Genomic DNA, 22,826 nt, shown 5'->3' on the forward strand with positions numbered 1-22,826 from the left:
TAGGTCATTGAACATTAAAATGGCTTTTGGATATTTTTTAAAAGACTAAATTTTTCATCTTTCTGTCAAGGACTTTCCTGACCATCCTTTTTAAGTATGCACCCTCCAAGTTTTCAATCCCCCTTCCTTACTTTGTTTTTCTTCTTAGTAATTAGCTCCCTGTAACATATTCTACTACTAGAGTTTCATGTTCATTGCTTGTCTTCCTAGTATGTAGATATAAACTCCGTCGAGCAGGCTGTTTTTGTTCTTGTTGTTCGCTGCTATCTCCCTAGCACCTAGCCCAGTGCTCAATCAGGATTACAGCAAGTGTTCAGTAAATGTTTGTTGAATGAAAGGAAAAATTCTCATTTAGTTTAGGGCATTTGTAGTGGGGCAACCAGATGGCTTCAGGAGGCACCTCTGAAGATTCTGCATTGCTCAGATTATGCATAAGGAATAAAGTATCATTAACAATTTGGTTTTAAATGTTCTGTATCCTTTTAACTCATCACGACAATAAACACATGACATTAGAATCCTCTGATGTGTGAGCTTCCATGACTTTATTCCACATGAATTTGGGCCCTGCCAAAGCTTCTCAAATTTTGCAGTTCAACAGTTGTTATTTAAAGAGGGGGTAGGGATGGAGGGGGAAAAACTCCAGAAAGCAAACATCCAAAACAGGAGTGGCTAATAACAGCCACTATGTATTGAGTATTTACTGTATTCCAAGCACTAGTCAGCTTTTTTTTTTCTTTTCTTTTTTTTTTTTAATAAACCTCTTCCAAGTTAGATATTATACCTGTTTTGCAGATGGGCAGATCAGGGTCTCATCTTTAGTAATAAGTGGAGCCAGGATTCGCATCTTGTTTTATCTGAATCCAAATTTGTATTTCTCCAAAATTTCAGATTGCCTTTTAGTATAAGCTTCAACCTGTTCCCTACAGAACAGCGAGGAGATCTGTTATTTTGAAAAGATGGCAAGTTAACACTCGGTCTGCCCTGCCTCACAACTGAAATGTTTGCAGCACCCGCTGTGAGCAGATGTGCTGGGTTGCAGTTACCCTGTGATGTTTGTGCTCAAACTGAAGATCCCTATCGATGCAATGAGTAAGACACGAGTTTGAGAAGAAGCAGTGATGACCTTCTTCTTCACTCCTCCCGCTGATGAATTTCTACATCACTGTGCGTGTCCTGTGCTTTGCAGTCATTCCCTAGGAGCGCGGGCACTTGACCCAAAGATACTGCTCTTACTAACACTACATTTTAAACTCCTCCTCTGGACTCACTCCCAGAGCCTGCAGCACAATCTTTAAAAACTTTGTCAATGATGGCAAAATCTTTTTCCTTTTAGAGTGGATTTGATTTTAGGAGACAGCCATTCGGAGCTACAGCCAGTGAATAACGTGGGTTAAAAAGCCAGGTACTATTTTGAGTCAAAAACAAGTTGTGAACAGAATGCAGAGATACTGGTTTTGTTTTGTAGTTTATTAAGCTGTCTCTCAAGGATATTGTAAAAAGGGTCTAAATGCACTTTGACTAATGTCTGCGATGTTGCAAAAGTGCATCAACTATCGAGGGACTGCTTTGAAGGGAAACGGTCATTTGACTATATTTGCTCTGCTCTGACAAGCTTTTTAAAAAAAAGGTGTATCATAACTTTAGAGCCACAGCTTGAATTATCACTTCGGATGCTATCATCTTCCACAACAAGACCCTGTCTTCTTATGAATTATGGCTCTGCAATAAAAAGAACCAGGATGTGAATGTTTGCTAGATCAACACAGTTATCCAGGGCAAACAAACCAGAATAAACATGGCAGTTGAGAATCCTGAGAACCGAATATTCACTGAAACAAAAAGCAATATGTTATGATACATTAACATATTTAAAGAGAAAACAAATGATGAGAATAACAGCAGGGGAAATGGTGTTTTTATGGTTATGGCAATAAGAGGGAAGCTAGAAGATGTTTCAAATGCTATTATCTGGTTAGGCAGGGTGGTTTTTTTTTTTTTTTTTTTTTTTTTTACAATGAATTAAAATGCATAAAGAGGAAATCACCCATGAGATTTCTAGCCTGTGGCATTTTGAAGCTATTTCAATATTCTGAATTTAGAAAGTATTTTATATCAATGTATTTTTACACTAAAAGTTACATCAGAATTAAGATCATTCTCTTAACATTTTATAGTTCTCATCATGAAATCTCTCAATCAGAAAGAAAGGATATTTTGTTTTAATACAGTTGTTCATCATCCAGTGGGGAACTGGGTGAGAATAATTGCAATATGACTAATGGCCTGGGTTTGAAATTCAGAGCCTTCAGACAAGGTTTTAGTACATATTACCTATCTTCACAACTCACTGAAATATTTTATTAGGTGGCATAAATGAGGGTCTGTGTAAACATTAAAAGCTACCCACTGAATCTAAATCATTTCAGTTAATATGCTAATAGCAAGGGGGAGGCAAAGGCATCTCACTAACCCAGCGTTGAAATTATTTAGTAGATGAATCATGTCTCAAGGTTTCTAAGATTTACTATTCATACAATTACAATTGTCATTAAGAGTTTTCGCTGGTGTAAGTGGCATAACAGCTTTGCAATGAGCAAACATAGTGCTTATGCATGAGTTCAGGGTACACAGGTAGTTGTCATATTATTTTAAAAACCTCAGTAAAAGAGATCTTTGTTCACAGGAGACTATTAAAGTAAAAGTAAGCTGTTCTTTTGCCATGTCAGAGAACATTTCTGATGCAGGTGGTTTTGAGAAAGTAAGTCTTTGCTTTTTCACCTTGACCTGACTGGGACCGTTTGCACAGAGAATCCTGGAGGGAGCATGTTTAGGGCCAAGAAAATGGGCCTTGGGCCTCGGGGCTCTGGCTGCTCCTCCTTGCCTGCGCTGGTTCAGTTCTCTCTGTGGGGAGGCAGCGGGAGTGACCGGCCAGGACAGATGAATGGGGTGAATCTTGGTTCTGGTTTTCGTAGGCCATAGGGTCTTATGCAAATCATTTAGCCAGTTGAAGTCTCTGTTTCCTTGGCTGTTAAAATAGGGTTTAAAGTGTTTACCGTAAAGGGCAGCTGTGAGGCTGTGAGATGGGAGAATCAATCTACTGGTCAGAAAGCGGTTGTTGAATGACTGTTCGGTGCCTGGGATTTCTGAGTGAGCAAGGCTGGACCCCGAGCCCTGGGACCTCTGAAGTGAACACCACAGGGCCGTTTGGTGAGTGCTCCGGCCGTGTTAACACAACGTGCTGTGGAGCCCCTGGGAGGGCACCTCACTGGGCTTGCAGGGGAGGTGGGTGGTGGCTGCAGATGGCTTCCTGGAAGATGGCTCAGAGGGGGCCTCTGAGTCCCAGTTAGGGACTGCGGACCCATGGTTTCCTTCCTCCTGCCACTCTGAAGTCCCCAGGATTTCCCCCTACCCCATCCCAAGGACGGACCACACAGCATCAGAAGGGACACGCTGTGGGGCTCGGGTGCGTGTGTGTCTGTGAATGTGTGCATGTATTTTCAGCGTTTGCTTCCTCCTCTCACCACTACCCCTGTCGGTTAAAAGTCTGTTAAAAGAATGAGAACGAGAGAGAGAGGAGAGGAGGGGCGGGGTGGGGGAGGAGGGGAGTGGGGAGAGAGAGAGACACCAAAAAGACATTTTCAAGAAAGGAAGAAAATTAGATGGCGACCCCCTGTCCCCTCTGTCTAAGAAAATCCTCTCTGAGATTAAACTGTGTGAAGATTAGAGGCGTGTAAGTCAGGAGTAGGAGGAAGCCCAGTGCTGGACTGTACCAGATCATCTAAAACTGGCAATTCCAGGCACAGAAAGCCAGTTCTTCAGAAGCAGAAGGGTGGTCAGCCATGGGGTGAAAGGGACAGGGGTCTCGCAGCCAGGCACGACAGTGCCCTTCCTAGTCCCTTCCAGGATGGGGTGGGAGTGCTTGTGCCTGAGGACACCCAGTCCATCCCGACTCTGGAGTACGTCTCCACTTTCGTGCAGAAAATGGTACAAGGCCTGAGGCCTGGAGCGCATGATAAATCATGCTGGTGGCGTTTCTAGCTTTGTTTCCCAAAGGGCAGAGCCTCACCTCCCTTTCTACTTAGGAGATGGAGGGGGTCTGTCCGTACAGGAAGCTGTCCTTGTGTGACTCCTCTGCTTTCTGAAGGGGAGACAGTGTCCCCCTTAAAGGACACTGGATCTCTTGTTGGAGGGGCAACCAGTTTTGAACTCTTTGCCTCTTTAAATCTTTTAGAAACTTGAATGAGACAAACTTTTTATCCTGAATTTTCTGAAGCATATCTGAAATCATTTTTCTTTATTATTATTAGTATTATTATTTAGGCTGAAGTCTCACTCTGTTGCCCAGGCTGGAGTGCAGTGGTGTGATCTCAGCTCACTGCAACCTCTGCCTACCGGGTTCAAGCAATTTTCCTGCCTCAGCCTCTTGAGTAGCTGGGATTACAGGAATGCACCACCATGCCCGGCTAATTTTTGTATTTTTAGTAGAGATGGGGTTTCACCATGTTGACCAGGCTGGTCTCGAAATCCTGACCTCAAGCGATCTGCCCTCCTCGGCCTTCCAGTTTTGGGATTATAGGCGTGAGCCACCGCACTCTGCCTATTATTATTATTATTTTAGAGACTGGGTCTCACTATATTGCTCAGGCTGGTCTTGGACTCCTGGCTCAAACAATTCGCCTGCCTCGGCCTCCCAAAGTGTGGGGATTATAGGCATGAGCCACTGTGCCCGGCCCATGAAGTCATTTTTCATCTCTGGATAAAACTGGAACATCAAAGCGGTGTTGTGGCGTGGCACACTCTGTTCATCTCCTGCTGCACTCTCCCCGCCGCACGCCCTGGGGTTGCTTTTAGTGAACTCTTTGGTGAGTTGCAATCAGCATACATGGAGGAAAAGTGTAAGGAACCACCTCACAGACTTGTGGCTGGCGGCGTGGAGTCTAAACATGGTGTTTCACTTCAGCCATGTTGTCTCTCTATGGGAATCCAGGGGGCAGAGTTCCTCTTTAATCTCAGCACTGGGGAGCCAGGGAGGCCTCATGGTTCTGAGCTCTTTGTTTATGTTTCTCCCGTGGGCAAAGAGTTTTCTGTGTGGTGGTAGTTCCTGCTTCATACCCGTTGCTGAAGAGCGTAGAGCCACATGGCATACATTCTCTGTAATTAACCTTACCCCCCGTTTTAGTGTCGCTTTTGTCTCCATTTCTCTTGGCCTCGTTTTCATATTTCTTGTTTTTAATTGTTTCATTTTGCTAAGGTGTAAGTATTTTTGCAAGATGCTCTAAATCCTTTGATGAACAAAACCAGAAGTAAATAAAGTGTCCACAAGCTTATGTTCTGCTCAGTGGATAACATCACCATGGTGATCTGGCTTTCCACAGAGGATTTTCCCTTTCTTTCCTTTCTTTCTTTTCTTTCTTCCCTTCCCTCCCTGCCCTTCCCTTCTTCTGTCTCTTTCTCTCTCTCTCTCTCTTTCTCTTTTTGAGACAGAGTCTTGCTGTGTCCCCAGGCTGGAGTGTGGTGGTGGATCGCAGCTCACTGCAACCTCAACCTCATGGGTTCAAGCAATCCTGCCTTGGACTCCTGAGTAGCTGGGACTACAGGTGTGGTTGCCCAGCTAATTTTTATATTTTTGTAGAGATGGGATCTCACTATGTTGCCCAGGCTGGTCTCAAACTCCTAGGTTCAAGCAATGCTTCCCCCCTTGGCCTCCCAAAGTGCTAGCATTACAGGTGTGAGCCACCACCACCGCACCTGGCCTCCCACAGAGGATTTTCTAGGAGATAATGTGCTCTTCAGAAGGCTCAAGGATCTCAGCTGGCAGATTGAGTTCTTACTATGCATCAACAAATTGACACTTGGGTTCATACGAAAGTCTTGTGAACTTGGTAATTGTGTGTCTATTGATAAGAATGCTCACCTCGTACCATTGATTCCCTCTACAACTGTGCTGCAAGCACAGTCATCTGCTTTCACTTCTTTGAACATGCCAACTTCTTTCCTACCTCAGGGCCTTTGCATGTACTGTTCGCCTCTGCTTGGAATGTTCTTTCCTCCTTCTCATCCATTAGAGTGGCAGCAGCACTTTAGAATAATCAGAGGAGTTTAAAATAATATTGATGTCCGGTCCCCACCCAGCCCAATTAAACTCAAATCTTTGAGTGTGGGGCCGATGCACTGATAAAATAAAATAAAAGGCATGGAGTTGATTTTATCCTTATGGCCGGCAGGTGTTTTGACCAAGCTATCACTGTGAGCAGTAGCATCAACAGTTAGTCAGGGATTCGGGGCACAGAGGGATGTGACCACATCACGAAATTTCCATTTGTTGGGTTAGGCGTTTAGCCGTAACCTGAGTAGTTGCAGATGGTCTCTACACCTGGATTGCCCATTAGGACAAAACAAGTAAACTTGTGTTTTTAGGCAAATAACGAAACTCTGAGGAGTCTGAAAAAGCAACTCATCGCCAGGTACCTCCCAGCCCAGGTGCCCATCCACACAGGGGTGAACGCACCGCGGGGGCTGCTTGAACTCTTACTAAGCCTGCGTCTGTTCTTTGCAAAATATTATTTGATAGTTTTTAACGCAGCAAAGCAAGGCAGACAACCCATCTCCTGTTTTCCCCGAGCTGATGTGAGGAAGGTTCTAAGGTGCTGTTTCCTAAGCTCGGATTAACCAAGACGGATCAGTGGCATGGACTTTTTTTTGTGTGTAATTTTACTTCCATGAGGAATCATTTGGACTCTTCGGTCTTCCATTCTTCAGTTTTACGTAGGGCTTTGCTGGAGGAAAATGGGGCGAAGCGGGAGAGAAATACAGTCTCGGAGTGGGGTGGGAGATAAATTCAACGCAAACCCAGCGGTGCAGCAAAGGCCTTATTCTGCCTCTGATCTGGGGAAGTTTCATATTCTAATGGAGAGAAACGCACGTGCACACACACCCCCCTAAACCCACACAAATGAAACCCCCTCTGCGGAGAAGCCGGCTACAGGAAACTGACTTAGGCACAGGAACTTGCTAATCTCTTTTGTCACATTCGGATTGCTCCTGCTGCCTCACGCACACTAAACCCAGCCATCTTGGGGTGGACTCCCTGCCAGCCCAACTCTTGTATTTTCAGTTCTTCTAGTGTGAACCAGTTAATGTTCTCGGGAGCGAGGGAGAGGTTAATCCTAGGAGGAAATCAACCACAGTGAAAAGGCTTGGGCCGCTTTTGTTTTCACATCCTTTTGCTGAACAAATTTGATTTCCGGAGTCAGTCATTTTACTGTCAAGAAATTCCTTCGGCGTTCTGCAACAGGTAAGGATTTTGCTTCTTTGAAAGTATTTCTTTGGTGTCAAAAGAAATTTTTCTAATTTTGTTTAGCTTTTACTCTAGGCCAAACGTTGTAACGACTCTGATCTACCTGCTGTAAGGTGTAGAACCAATTCATAGTGGGGACGGACGGGGGGTGTTGCTTTGCTATTCACTGCCCCTCACCACAGTCCTAACAAGATTTTTGAAACATTAAAAGTTACAGTCGTTGGCTTTTTGATTTTCCAGATATTCTAGAGAATGCATATGCTTGTGACTGAATGTGGCTGGGCTCAACTGTATGGGTAGTTTAAATACTACCCAAGGTTTGATGAAGTAAATCTAAAGACTAAGTTGTGCAAATCTGAACTTTAAAGTTGTCTAGTTCAGAAATGAAACAGAACCGAAATTCTAAATGATGTAGATTTCAATCTGGAACTTCTAGCTTGTGTTTTTCACCTCTTGCCAATGCTAATGTCCATTTCCCAAAAGTGCTCTATGATGTATAACATGTAGTTTTTAATTAAATTAAATTTTTCTTCTGAGGTGGTTTGATTTGGAGATATGCTATGAGGTACCAGTCAGTAGCCTGAGTTGTAACTAAACAAAGTTTGGGAAATCACCGGTTTTAGGTGCTTTACTAAATGAAAGTTGCCATTGAAGTATTCAAGCAGGCAACAAGTAGTTGGTGATCCCTTACTGGTTCTAAGCTGGTGCTGTGGAGGATATAAGAAAAATATTTTTAAAATCTCTACTTCGAAGGGCCGTATAATCTAGTAGTCGTGATAAGAAGTAAAATTTAGGAAGCAGTGCAAGATGAGAATTCAGTGATGAGTGGGGAGCACAGGCTTGAAGAGTTCTGTGAATTCTGTGGAGGTGGTCTGGGGGCAAACTGGAGTCGTCGGGAAGATCTGGGCTTTGAAAGGATGCGAAGTGTTGGTAGAAGAAGAAGGGGAAGGTGATTTCAGACTAGGAGGACCTTGTGGGCAAAGGCACAAAGGCGAGGCTGACGTGGAGATGATAAGGCCAGTTGAAGAGACAACGGAGAAGAGAAGATAGTTTGTTTTACACATTGCAGGAAATCAGATTAGACGGTTAGGGTGTGGACGCAAAAGGGAGGACCTTGCAGGCACTGGGGAGAAGTGACCCCATTCAATAGTCACTGGTCTCCCTCTGCCCTGGGCTGCGCCTCCTTGGCGCTCACGGCACTAGCAGAATTCCACGTGAGAGGAAGCTTGTCGAGTGTGGCCTCTTCCCACTGGGGCTGCTTTCTGCATCCGTACACCTGACTGTGGGCCTCCATTTGCCCTCTACTGTCTTCCCTTGGGACATCATTTACGCAGAGAAAGGTTCATGTGGCTCGGGGTACAGGTAAGACCTCCACCTCTGGTTTCTACATTTTAAGGAGGCCTTTCAATTATCCGGGAATTAAAGTGGTCTTCCTCTTGGGAGGACGAGTTGGTTGATGAATGATAAGCAAGTCTCTATTCCTCAAAAGCCAGTCCCCAAATTCCATGAAATACGTGTTACTTTCTTTGCATGTCTAAATGAGATGGCACGGGTATGCTTCTGCTCTTTTTCTGGACGTTGTTTAGAGAGTCAGTAGATCGTAATAATTCAGACACTATTTTTCTGGACCATAAAATATCTGAACCCATTTAATAACAAACATACAGCATGGTGAATAAGAACCCAACTTTTGAACCGGATCGCTTTGCATTGAATCCCCATTCTATCATTTCTGGGCTGTGGGAACCTCAGACAAGTTACTTCACTTCTTCAATGCTCAGAGTTTTTAAAAAAATTCACAAAATAACTCAAATAACACTAATAATAACTGAAAATACCTACCTCAGAGAGTTGTTGCAGAGATCAAATGAGATAAAAACATGTAAAGCATGTAGCCTAGTGCCTAATTAAAAAAAAATCTCTCAATAGATACAACTCTTATGATGCTTCTTAAGGACTTGGCTATTGACATAAATGAAGGTGTTATGAGCCCTGGCTTAAGAGCAAGAAGCCGGCAAATCCCAACGTTCTCCTAATCCCAACATTCCTTTCCAGGGAAAGTGGGGGGTGACAGGTGGAGACTGGGAATTAACATTTTTTGAGCACCAAATATGGACAAGGCACAGGGTTGGATGTTTTTCTAGTGGGAATACATATGAAGAAAGGAAAACAAGCTTGGAAACTGCTATTTTAAGCCTTTCTGTAACAGTTTCTCTAGCTTATGAGAGAGGTCCTCTGAGTAGCTGCTGCATTACTTGTGGGCCTCCTTGTTTGATGTTGCTCTCTGAATGCTTGGGTGGAATTCTAGAGGTGATTTTCATTAGAGGCAGAGAGCGCGACCTTTCTTCCTTGCCCAGTTTAAATTAAATTATTCTATCTTACAATGTGTTAATTTTGGTGCTAACAAAGCACAACTAAAATTCCATTTCTACTTACGAGTGGGGATCGTTGTGGCATTAAGTGCTTATTTGGGTTCAGGATGCTTGGATCTAGGTGAAAGCCAAGATTAAAAAGCATCCTGCTTCCCCATTCCACTCTCTAGGTTATAAATATTTTTTGGATTAAAAGCCTCCTATAAAAAATGGAAATCCACCTGGTGTGTTAATTGTGCAGGGGATTCCTAATTATGTGCGCAGATGACTTGAGTCAAACAGTGGTAGTGTTCCTTCTAGAGTCCCACTGGTGTCCTAAGGGAGGAGACTCTGGAGCTTTGTGTATGAAAAGGGATGAGCACAAGTCAGGATGGGGTGCACAGGTGGAGGCTGGGAGGCAGCATGACAGAGTGGGGGGCTGGGGTGGGCAGTGAGAGCAAGGAGGGTGTCAGAGATGGAAAGGATGACCCAGGGGGGTGGTAGGGTGCCTGAAACTTAGGGCTCCTCCGTGGCTCTGTAGCCGTTTGACTCTAGCAACTGCTTGAATGCCCTGAACAACCTTTTGACGACTTGCACAAGAAGTTCTCATGCTGTTGCTGGGATGTGGACAGTTGTTCAGTGATAATGATCATGTGTCTGCTGTTTCAGTGTGGAATAGTGGTTTCTAAAGCTGGCTGGACAGCAAAACCACTTGGGGAGCTTTTAAGAAACTGAAATTCCATGTCTCATATCCCAACCCTCACATGAGATCTGGGAATCTGTGTGATTAAAAAATGGAAGCCCTAAAACAACTTGGAAAGTGGTCGTTTTATAGGTGGGGATTTAGGAACCAGGAATCCAGAACTCTCCTACCAGGGCCCCAGAAGCTGTAAGTTGAATAGTGCTGAAATGAGGCAAATTGATCTATTCTCTATTGTGATTAATATTTTTACACGGAAAGTATTTTCCTTTGTTTTGAATTTATTCCTTGGGATGACTTACTGGGAGTGGGGTGACTGGGTCAAAGGTGTGAGGATGTTTAGCTCAGTCATACTTACCTTTTAACATGCAAACATAGGGCGCCACTAATTTAAAAACCAAAGTGTTGTATACATCTAGAAGCTACATATTATTCCGGGGCAGTCCAAAGAGGGGAAGCTGCTTTCAAGCAAGAAAGTGCCAAATCACATTCTTTTCTGGTAAAATAGAATGCTAATGAATTGCTTTTGGAAGAAATTTCCAGAGCATTGCTAAATGTTCAAGTGTTTCTTAGAGCATAAGTTGAACCTTTCTTATCTCTGCACTGTTTCTCGTAAAACAGAAGTCACAGTGACCTCTTCCTCATTTCGTAGAAAAGAAAACCAAGGAAGAGAGTGGTTAAGAAACAGAAGATACGGGTCTCATCACATTTGCCTGAGAACTACATACAGTCATCCATTCAGTGCCTCGTTAAGTAAACAAATGATCGAATCATTTGTATACATGATCTCACGGAAAAAACACCGTAAAATGAATGCTTGACGGTGGGTAGACGGAATTATTCAACCCAGACAGGCATTAGATGTTCACTCTATCCCCCTTTTTTTGGCATTAGATTTTGTTCATTATTTGCATCATCCGTGGACCTAAAAGCATGCTCATTGTTTGTCACACAGATGGGAACAGGGTGAAATTTCAATGATTTCAATTAAAAAAAAAAAAAAAGATGTGCTCTTGCAAAATATCAAGGGAGATGTTTACAGTGGTGTTCTAGAACAGGCTCGCTTATAAGTGCTGATTGTCATATTTTCAGAAATTTTCCAAGCCACTGAAGTTACTGACTTCTCTTTATCTGTATTATGGAAATGCTGTATTATAATGTGCTATCTGAGCATCTCTTTTCAATTTTGCATTCAGCGATGTCATGTTGGTGGCTTGAAATTGGCTATGGTAAAAGTATTTACACTGTGAAAATCACCAAACACAGTAAATCAGGCTCCCTACCTTTTTTTTTTGGGGGGGGGCGCGGGGGGGCAAGCATGTTGTTAAACATTTACTAGCATACTACTGAGGAACTGTGTAAAATACAAATATGGCGATTTGACAATATGTACCAAGAGCCATTAAAGTGTTCATACACTTTGATCCATTCATTCCACCCCTGCAAATGTATTCTGAATAAATAATTCAAAGAAGAAAGAAATAAAATGCATGAACATATTCATCGTATTATCACGTATAGCAGCAAAATCTGAAAATAACCTAAACACTAAGCAATAGGGGCTCTGGCAACGTTAACTCCATGAGATTTTTTTTTTTTTTTTTTTTTTAAAGACAGGGTCTTGTTTTGTCACCCAGGCTGGAGTGCAGTGGCGTAATCACAGCTGACTGCAGCCTTGACCTCCTGTGCTCATTTGATCCTCCTGCCTTAGCCTCCCAAGTAGCTGGGACCACAGGTGTGTGCCACCACACTTGGCTAACCTTTTATTTTTTGTAGAGACGGGGTCTCACTTTGTTGCCCAGGCTGGTCTCCATCTCCTGGGATCAAGTGATCCTCCTGCCTCGGCCTCCCAAAGTGCTAGGATTACAGGCACGTCACTGAGCACAGCCCGTGGGTTGTTTTAAAGTCATTAAAAATCATAGTTATGACAGTTATGAAAATATATTTGATATGATATTAGGTTAGGAAAGCAGAATTAAAATTTTTAATTACGTTCTGATTTTGTTATGAATAAGAATTAAATATGAGCTGTAAAAAAGATGACAGCATTTGGTATGTTAGAATGGTGAAATAGGAGAACTTGTTTTTATTTCGTTTATTGTGGTCGTGGTGTGTGCATTTAAGAAATTTGGAGAACCCCTGTTAATAAGTGATCTTGAGTAGTTCTAATATTTAGGAGGAAGGCTATGAGTTTTGTGAACCATATGGGGCTTACCTTTAACCAATAGATGTTACTGTGAATCCCTGGGCAGGGTATTGTAAAGGGAGTTTGGAGCTGGGCAGTGTGAGCTGTGGATGCTAAAGGGGTTTCTTTAGAGCAGCTTAAGGAGGAGGAAGAAGTAAGTAACTGTGTCCTGAGGACTTGCTAAAGTAGACTGCAAGGCCTGAGAAATAGCCCAGAGAAAAGCTACCATCAAAGGCCAGAGAGACGGGGGAGAGAAGGTTTCTTAGGAAGAGACAAGGAGATGCTGATCTCAGAGGTAAACAAGATGGATAAGAAAATAGCTCCATTTTGACCCGAAAAAAACAGGGGCTGAAACCAGAGAGGAAATGATTTTTGTAAAGCAACGGTTCTCAAGTTTTATTTATTTATTTATTTATTATTTATTTATTATTTTTTGAGACGGAGTCTCACTCTGTCGCCCAGGCTGGAGCGCAGTGGCGGGATCTCAGCTCACTGCAAGCTCCGCCTCCCGGGTTCACGCCGTTCTCCTGCCTCAGCATCCCGAGTAGCTGGGACTACAGGCGCCCGCCACCACACCCGGCTAATTTTTTGTATTTTTAGTAGAGACGGAGTTTCACCGTGTTAGCCAGTATGGTCTCAATCTCCTGATCTCGTGGTCCGCCCGCCTCGGCCTCCCAGAGTGCTGGGATTACAGACAGGCGTGAGCCACCGCGCCTGGCCGGTTCGTTTTAGTGTGTTTGAGAATCACCTGGATGAGTGGGGGAAGAGTTAACTAATTTAGCATCCATGTTCCATCTCCATGCATTCTGATGCAGTTGGTCTGGACGTTGGCAGGAATATGCATTTTTAACAAATCCTCCCACCCTGTGAAGACTCCGATGTGAATTACCTGAAGATTACACTTTGAGAAACACTAGTGGAATAAAGGTAACAGTTTGGTTTTGTCCAGGGAAGGTATATCTGTGAGTGTGTGAGAGTGTGTGTGTGTGTGTGTATTGTGGGTGAAGTGGTTACTTAAAGGCTCAGAATTGAAGGACTTATAATATAAAAGGGGAATGAAAACAGAGAAAGCCCAGAGGGACAAGTTATTTTATTTGTTATAGAAACAAACAGCACAAAACAGGAAGCTGTACTTATGATATTCCTTAAAGGAATATAGTTTGTGGCACAAAATTCTCTTCCATAGTTAAACAGTTTTGTCCGGCATCTGAACAAATTAAAAGTAGCCATGGCCAGGGGAACTACGAGCGCAGAGAAGGAAGGTCATGGGGAGAGTCTGGGGCCCATAAACAGTCTCTTTCCGGCCATAGAGAGGTGGTTGTTAAACCCGTAGTAGAATATGGGAGAGCTATGGACAGAAAACACTCTGGACCTTACTGTATGATAACGTTATGTTAAAGAAGAAAAGAAAGTATATTTTTTGATGAAATGTAGTATTTTATATACAGAACTGAGCACTCAAAATAGTCATAACAATTAGACTTATGCCATAACAACCTTATATCACAAAATAAACATATGAAAGTGAATGACATCGCAGTAGCCACGGTTCTGAGATTATCTGCTTCACCTGGCTTTGGAAATTTAGTGATTGTAATAGCTTTCAAATAGCCTTCAATGTCTCGTGCTCTTCTTACGGTGGAGATGATTCTTTTACTTTACTCACATTCCCCATCATCAGGGCCTCTAATCTCTCGAGACATGGTGTGGTAAATCGAGGATAAGTTAACGACCCATCTTAACACTGGAGGCGCAACTCACAGGGTCTGTTGGATGTGCAAGGGTCTAACACTTGAAATCAGACCTCTTTCTACAAGCACACGCTGACTATTCTATTCCCCACCTAACAGGGTTTTTAATGGACTGATTGGCTTATGCTCTGGAGCAATGTTTCCTAATCACTATTTTCGGTCACGGATTCGTTTGACAATGTAATGAGAGCCAAAGGCTTTCTCATACAGGGACATGAACATTTGCCGCAGAGGCTTAGGGGATATAAGGACCCTCTAAAACCCATTCACGGACTCTCAGGGATCCAGAGGCCTCATGTGAGGAGCTCCGGCCGCAGCAGAGGGATTATTGCAGAGGAAGTTCTGGTTATTACTGACATCAGATTAATCTCCTAAAGACTGAAATGCTGCTTCTCCAACTGATGGCTGAAATGAGGGTAAGATGGCAGATACATGTGTAGATTTATAGCATCAGATCCTTAAAATGAGTAGCATGTGGGGCTAGAGTTGGTTTCCTTCAGATAACATGATTAACGCTCTAAATGGTTAGTTCTGAATTCTCTCAAGTGAAGCCAGGGTGGGTTCCCATTTGGGAAAGCAGCCTCTCAAGATGCCACTTTAATGTCTTACTTATCAGCTCATGATGCCTTGGGTGGCACAAGAAATGCAGGCAGCGCCAGGTGAAGTGGCTCACGCCTGTAATCCCAGCACTTTGAGAGGCTGAGGCAGGCAGATTGCCTGAGATCAGGAGTTCAAAATCAGCCTGGCCAACATGGCGAAGCCCCGTCTCTACTGAAAATACAAAATTAGCTGGGCGTGGTGGCACATGCGCCTGTAATCCTAGCTACTCCGGAGACTGAGGCAGGAGAATCGCTTGAACCCAGGAGACAGAGGTTGCAGTGAGCCGAGATCGTGTCACTGCACTGCAGTCTGGGCAACAAAGCGAGACTCAGTTTACAAGAAAAAGAAAAAGAAATGCAGGCAGGTTGTAAGCACTGGTTTGGCCAACTCTAGAGTGTAGTGAGTAGTGTGGGGTCACCTGATGCCCCTAAGCAACGTACTGGATACCAGCCTGGCTGCTTTTAGGGTGAAAGGCATTGGCATTAGCCGGTGGGTAACATGCTCGCTTCTGAGTGTAAGATGTAGTTGTCCTATCTGAAGCTGAACATCTGGTTGGGCTTTGATAACTTTGAAGATAGTTCGTTTCCTTTTGATCACAGAAGCCCAGTTGGTCATCTTCCATTAGTGAGTATCTGACCTGCAATTTGGGGAACTGAGTGTTTTCAGCTGAAAGCTTTGTTCATTTCCTGTGCTCCCAGACTGTAGTATCAGGCACGGTATGGAGACTTACCCCAAACCCGTCTGTTTAAATTAGCCAACCCTGCTGGAAGTGGTGAGATGAGGCCACATTCTCATGTCACGGTCATACAGTGGATTGACACAGGATGAGAAAGAGAAACGCACTCCCATCTCCATCCCTCCAGAGAAAAAGAATGTGAAATTGACTAAATACATTGTGAGTCAAGGTTCTCTTGATGTGAGATAGCATAGAAATTGGAAATCTGTCTTTGAGATAGAGAGGGAAAATCTATAACAGATATGTTCCTGTAATCAGTGTGCCTTAACTTCTATAACCATTTTAATTATTGCACATCCATGACTAGGTTTCCTGCAAGTTTCGATATCTATTTTAATAATAATATTGCATCATACAGTCACAGCCCTCAAAACACAAATATTCCATGTACACCAAAGTTTGGTAGCAAAGTCTCTCCTCCTCTTACCTCCTGGAGATTATTTCCCCTGCCAGGTCATTATGTCTAGCAACCTAGCTGCCCGTGCAGAGAATGGACTGGCACACATCTCTTCCTTGGCTCTTTTCCTTTCTTTCAGGCAGGACCCCTACTTTTCATTTGTCTTCCCTCCAGGTCCAGCTGTCACCTTCTTGAGAGCCTCTAAACATACAACCCTTACTATGAACCTTTTTCTCCCTTTTTTGCATTTTTTTTTTCTCAGTTGCCACAAAAAATTCTCCTGGTCTTTGTTCCAGTTTTGAGCTGAAAATGATCCCAACTGTGGTTGAGAAGCATAAGAATGCCTGTAATTATTCCTTCTAACAAGGAAAAGGAAACTCAATGTATTTAGAGTCAAATTTAAATGATGTAAAATCAACTACAAAAACCTTTAAGGGGCCTAAAAATCCCCTTTGGTATACTTTTTCTTGATAAAACCTGATTTTCCTCAAGTTCTACTATTTGGGCAGTAACTTGCTAAAATTTATATCAATAATAGTCTTTCTCTGTCTTCTTCACGTGATAAGGAAGTAGGAGAGAGGGTTGGAGGCACATACAGGAAATAGGAGGGGAAAAGCCAGAAAAACCCTTACTTATTGACAATACCACAATTTCCTATATGTGCCAAAACAATATTGTCATATATTCCTAAACACAGAATATCTGGCAATATCAGAGAAATATCTATAATAATATCTACTTTAAAAATATAATAGCAATGGATATTTCTTACAGCAAATAAGGCATATGCCTTTTAGGTTAAATATACTTGTATACATCTTATTTGTGAGTCTTTAAGTGTTTATATATTAAAATTGCCATCAGGCCGGGCACGGTGGCTCATGCCTGTAATCCCAGCACTTTGGGACGCTGAGGCGGGTGGATTATGAGGTCAGGAGTTCAAGACCAGCCTGGCCAAGATGGTAAAACCCCATCTCCACTAACAATACAAAAATTAGCCAGGCGTGATGGCAGGCACCTGTAATCCCAGCTACTTGGGAGACTGAGGCAGGGAATTGCTTGAACCTGGGAGGCGGAGGTTGCAGTGAGCAGAGATTGCGCCACTGCACTCTAGCCCAGACAACAGAGTGAGACTCCGTCTCAAAAAAAAAAAAAAAAAAAAAAGTTATCATCCCAGTGTTTTCCCTCCAAGATGTGCAAAATCTACAGAAAGAAGCTTAAACATTGACATTGCTTCCTAATGTGATAGAAATACAGCTAATAACTTAAAGGATCATTTGAATTAACAAAAGGCAACTATGAGTATTTTATCTGAATCCTATAGTTATCTTTTCTTTTTTCATCCTCTACATTTCAGGAAAAGCAATTGAAATATAGATTGTGGTAGTGTTTCTATTACATTCTAGAGCTATGAAAACACATGGATAGTTTTCAGGATGCAGCAGGAGGGTTCTATGTAAAACTTGGGTCCAGAGTTCAAACCCCAAACTAATAGTTTGGATTTCCCCAAGTACTACCCACTTAATATGTCACCAGGAAAGACCCATCACACACATATATGGAAGGAAAAATTAAAGTTTCTCCTCCAGCAGGGGCTAGATGCTTGTGGCTTCTGTTTAAAAACTAGATGGTGGCCGGGCACTGTGGCTCACGCCTGTAATCCCAGCACTGTGGGAGGTCGAGGCGAGTGGATTATCTGAGGTCAGGAGTTCGAGACCAGCCTGGCCAACATGGTAAAACCTGGTCTCTACTAAAAATACAAAAATTAGCCGGGCATGGTTGCTCACGCCTGTAATCCCAGCTACCTGGGAGACTGAGGCACAGAATTGCTTGAACCCAGGAGGCAGAGGTTGCAATGAGCTGAGATCATGCCACTGCACTCCAGCCTGGGCAACAGAGTGAGACTTGGTCTCAAAAAATATTAAAAACAAAAACAAAAACTAGATGGTACAATTGTGTTTTTTTAAAAAAATCACCAGTGTTTTCAGCCTGTGTTTCTATCTACATTTTTTTGGACCTGTGACCAACCAACCTTATAAAGTTATATTATCCTCCAGCTTCCTCTGATTTACTTGTCCTTTCTTTGGAGGACTGAAATGATCATACTCTGTTTATTTCCCTACACTCACTCGGGCTATTTGGAATTTAAACGTTAGTGATCCTTCCTTTATAAATTTTGTCGTGATTGGTTTTATTTCTCAACAGGTACATAGCTCATTATTTTATCCATTAATTATAGTTACTTTTTGTTTCCTTTGCCAATTTTGGGAGTGCTTAACAACTCTTAAGAACTGTTTCATTAACAAACTAGTAACCAATGTAAAATGCAGAATAAATAACAAGTTCAGTTGCCTTTATAGTCTTTAAGGTTTGCTTAGAAACTTTTAAATTATAATCAAGTTTTTTCTTTTCCTACAAAATATTGGCCAATGAACAATTTATGAACAATATCATCAGCCAGTCAGGAAAACGAGCCAAATAATCCCTTCTTCTCTCCACTTAATATGCTCTGTTCTAAATTATTATTTGGAATTGTTTTAGGAGACTTTAGAAAGGCCTCTTTTCGGAAAAATTGTGAGTTGTTAGGCAACAACATGAATGATCAGCTTTAAATTGTTCATGGTCTTTTACCACATTTAAGAATTATTCCTAAGAAAACAATGCAAGGTGTCTTATTATAAAAGCAAGACTTCTCAACAAAATGGTGTCTGCTAATAATAGAGAAACCAAGAAACAACTTAAAATGCCCAACAGAAATGTATGAGGTGATAAAGGTGACAAAGTGAGACCCTGTCTCAAAAAATATATATATATAATATTTTTATTTATAATATAAAAAGGCCTATATATGTATTCTTATACATGAATTCAGAATATGGAGATAAATAAATATGTTAGAAATTATCTAGTGTGTGATAAGATTACATGATTTAAAATGTTTTTCATTTTTTCCTGTCTTTTCTATAAGTAGCATATATTGTTTGTATATAAAAAAAAAAGGCCAATAATCTTTATTAAAAGAATGTCAGTTTTCAGTGTGAGGTTAATAATGAAATTAATTAAAATGATTCTGGCATGATACTTTTTTTTTTGACATTTTAAAAGAAACCCAATGCTTTGAAAGCCCTAAGTCTATAATTAAATTGTATCTAATAAAATTTAGAGGCTCTTTAGATGTAGAGGGATTTTGAGTTTCTCAAAGCATAGAAAACCACTTTTAGTGAGAGATGTTGGAATTATCAGTTAAGTTTGTGAGTGGTTTCTATTTTTAAAAGATGAGCTAATTAGCATTAGCTAGTATCATAATTTAAGCAAAATATAAAATATTCAAGTGATGAATACAGATGATTATTTCTCCATTTTAACCTGTAAAAAGGTTCCCGAAGAGATTTTTTTTTCTTTTTTCTTTTTTTTTTTTTTTTTTTTTTGAGACGGAGTCTCACTCTGTCACCCAGGCTGGAGTGCAGTGGCCGGATCTCAGCTCACTGCAAGCTCCGCCTCCCGGGTTCACGCCATTCTCCTGCCTCAGCCTCCCGAGTAGCTGGGACTACAGGCGCCTGCCACCTCGCCCGGCTAAGTTTTTGTATTTTTAGTAGAGACGGGGTTTCACTGTGTTAGCCAGAATGGTCTCGATCTCCTGACCTCGTGATCCGCCCGTCTCGGCCTCCCAAAGTGCTGGGATTACAGGCTTGAGCCACCGCGCCCGGCCTTCTTTTTTCTTTTAGTGAGACAGGATCTCACTCTGTGGCCCAGGCTAGAGTGCAGTAGCCCGATCATGGCTCACTGCAACCTCCACCTCTTGGGCTCAGGTGATTCTCCCACCTCAGCCTCCTGAGGAGCTGGGACTACAGGAATGCACCACCATGCCGGCTAAGTTTTGTATTTTTTTGTAGAGATGGGGTTTCACTATGTTGCCCAGACTGGTCTTGAACTCCTCAAGCAAATTCACCCACCTCGGCCTCCCAAAGTGCTGGGATTACAGGCCTGAGCCATGGCGTCCAGTTAAGAGATCCTTTAAGAAGCACATTTTCCTTATGCATCTTAAATATTCAATTAGAAAAGAATTGACTTTCAAATATTTTGAAAGACATATCTCCTAGGTAAATCATAAATATATCCATTTTGTGTAAAGTAGGAAAATAAAGGAAAATTACCTTGTATCTTTTCATGACCATTTTTCTACACAGTAATACCAAATATCTAAAAGTTTGTTAATTCCAAATGCCAAATATTAGTTTGAATACCATATAACTCTTTGAAATGTTGATTCGTTTAGTGAAAAAGACTTTCCTCTTAAACAGGAGTGAAATCTCGTGTCTGATTTGTGTAATATTCCTGATTACATGTGTGTGTGTGTGTATATGTGTGTGCTTCTTTCCGGCTTGGTTTACCAATAACTCGTGATCATAAGAGGACAGCTATTGCTTGTAAGGCATCCAGCTGATCAATTAACATGCTTTGTATAACAATTGTATAATTGATGCAATACCTACCAACCCGGGGCTTAAAGCAACCAGGATTCATTTCTCCACGTAACAGGATGTCGGAGGTCTGCGTTTCCGGCCCTGGGCTAATGGCTCAATGAGACTGCCTACCATTCTGTTGTCTTTTGTCATAGCTGCACGATGACTGCCGCAGCTTCTAGTTATGTGCTCCATTCAAGACGCATGGGAAGGTTGGAGTGGAAAGGAGGATGAGTTGGCAGTGGCTGTTTGATTTTCCAGGGAACCAAGAATGTTCCCGGAGACCTCCCAAACAGATACCAGCTTCCGTGTCATTGGTAGAACAAGGTTACACAGCCACCCCAGCTCCCATGAAGGTGGGAAACAGGAAATAGGTTTATTATTAACAACTCCCTTAGACCACACATTCCTAACAGGCAGAGTGGGTGGGTGTGGGGAGCATGGTGGAGAACAGCGTGAGGGTTGGGGTAGGGTGTGGATAGGGTGGTGCTGTTGATATCATCCCTTACGGGAAGGATATTGCTTTTGTGGGAGGGAAAAGGCAGGAAAAATATCTCACTCTTTATATGTATCAAGCACAGTCATACATACAGCATATATACAGACATATAATTTATCTATGGTATTAAAATTTCATGGAAGGGGCAATTAGGAAAAAAGCGTCTAAAAATGCTCTTAGGGAGATGATCTTGAAAAAAAAGTTGAGAAATACTGGGCTAGACCAAACATGATCCATTGCCCGAAGCTTGCATATTATCTATTACTGATGACAAAGAAAGGCACAAGTATGGAGCAGAAAACTAACAATGCCTGCCATAGAGAATGTCATAAATTAATGAACAGCTTACTTTATGTTGTCATTGTTGGTCTTCTCTCATTGTACTATAAACATCTTAAAAGTAGGAACTGTGTCTTATTTGAATGTATATCTTTGTATATTAGCACACTAGCCCCTCAAGAGGTATGTTTTGTAAGTTGAATGGAACAAACAACATTTTATTTAACATATATTTTATTTCTATTTTTTAAAAAAAACTTTATTTATTTATTTATTTTAAGACGGCCTTTTGCTTTGTCACGCATCCCAGAGTGCAGCTGGTGCAATCTCTGCTCACTGCAACCTCTGCCTCCTGGGCTCAAGCGATTCTCGTGCTTCAGCCTCACAAGTAGCTGAGATTACAGACGTGCACCACCATGCCTGACTAATTTTTTTTGTATTTTTAGTAGAGACGAGCTTTCGCTAAGTTGGCTGGGCTGGTCTTGAACTCCCGGCCTCAAGTGATCTGCCTGCCTCGGCCTCCCAAAGTGTAATGTTGATTATTTTTAATGGCAAAAATGAAGTGATGCAGGAAGACATTTAAGTGTCATAGGTGATGTCTTGGGGGTAGTTTCATTGGGTTTTTAGAGAGCTATTTGATTGCTCTTATGTGGATGGTACAAAGACTGAAAGAGGTTTTGCAAACAGTGGAGTCATAAATGATTGTTCATGAGATAATTTGTTCTGATAGTTCCGTTAGTTTGTTTGTAAGAGATGAAAAGGAAATAAAATGGAAAAAGAGAGCCGATTTGTTTTGTTTTGTTTTACTTTTTAGCCGGATTGTTTTTTCGGTGCCTAAGCTGCTTCAGTTGTGAAATGGGAATTATAATGTCATGGTGCTTCCTTCTTGAATTGTGATGGTCAAATGAAAAGCTGTCTGAGAAAGCTGCCCCGAGCTGTCTAACATTATTCCTCCAGCTGGACTGTGCTTCTGAGTCATCCGGTGCTTTAAAAATACAGCTTCCCAGGAAAACATTGTAAACAACTCCCAGGGTACATAATGATTTAGATGATTAAATTTGGAGGCTGCCCTGACTTCACTACCCTGGGCCTCGACTGCTGTATAAATTATGATAGAGATAACTTCCCAGGACTGTAGGGTGGATAGCAAATGAAGCAAATGAACTGCCAAATCCTTCCTTAACATCTTCGTTATGATGAATATTACGAACCTAGGCAATCGTCATCCATACATTGGACACTTGACCTTGGGATGGATTAGAGTTCCTCAGTTTACTTCGTCCTCTGTGCAAAATCTAGAATATTCCCCAGCCTGTCATCAGAGTGCGACACATGTTTGAGGAATGACTGCATGATTGATAATTGTTGAGAGTTCAGATTCATGTCACTTCAGATAATCCACAGATGACATGGAAAACTGGTGGGCTACCAGTGCTGTTTGAAGTCATCGAGGGCTTACACTTATCTGGGAATGGGCCAGAGAATAGGATCAATGCCCAGTAAGGTATATCTTCTGATCCTCACCTCTCTTTTGTATATAGGTGATTTTTTTAAAAAAAAAAAAC

At 42.0% G+C, this 22,826-nt stretch overlaps 1 protein-coding gene across 9 annotated transcripts in view; it reads left to right on the forward strand.

The window, feature by feature from the left end:
• Nucleotides 1-1,060: 1,060 nt before the first annotated feature.
• The window catches only part of RHOH (ras homolog family member H), a 51,844-nt gene continuing 30,078 nt past the window's right edge, over nt 1,061-22,826 (forward strand). For 2 of the 9 annotated variants that reach the window (XM_025385344.1, XM_025385338.1), the window contains exons 1-2: nt 3,047-3,210; nt 7,118-7,297. The gene's annotated coding sequence lies outside the window, so the exon portion shown is untranslated. Of the gene's footprint in view, nt 1,389-3,046; nt 3,211-3,711; nt 3,876-6,766; nt 7,298-10,486; nt 10,541-22,826 lie in introns of those variants that run through there. The other 7 variants (XM_025385340.1, XM_025385339.1, XM_025385337.1 and 4 more) reach the window with 6 other exon arrangements.

The sequence above is a fragment of the Theropithecus gelada genome, chromosome 5 (assembly GCF_003255815.1).
Source record: "Theropithecus gelada isolate Dixy chromosome 5, Tgel_1.0, whole genome shotgun sequence".
NCBI lineage: Eukaryota > Metazoa > Chordata > Mammalia > Primates > Cercopithecidae > Theropithecus > Theropithecus gelada.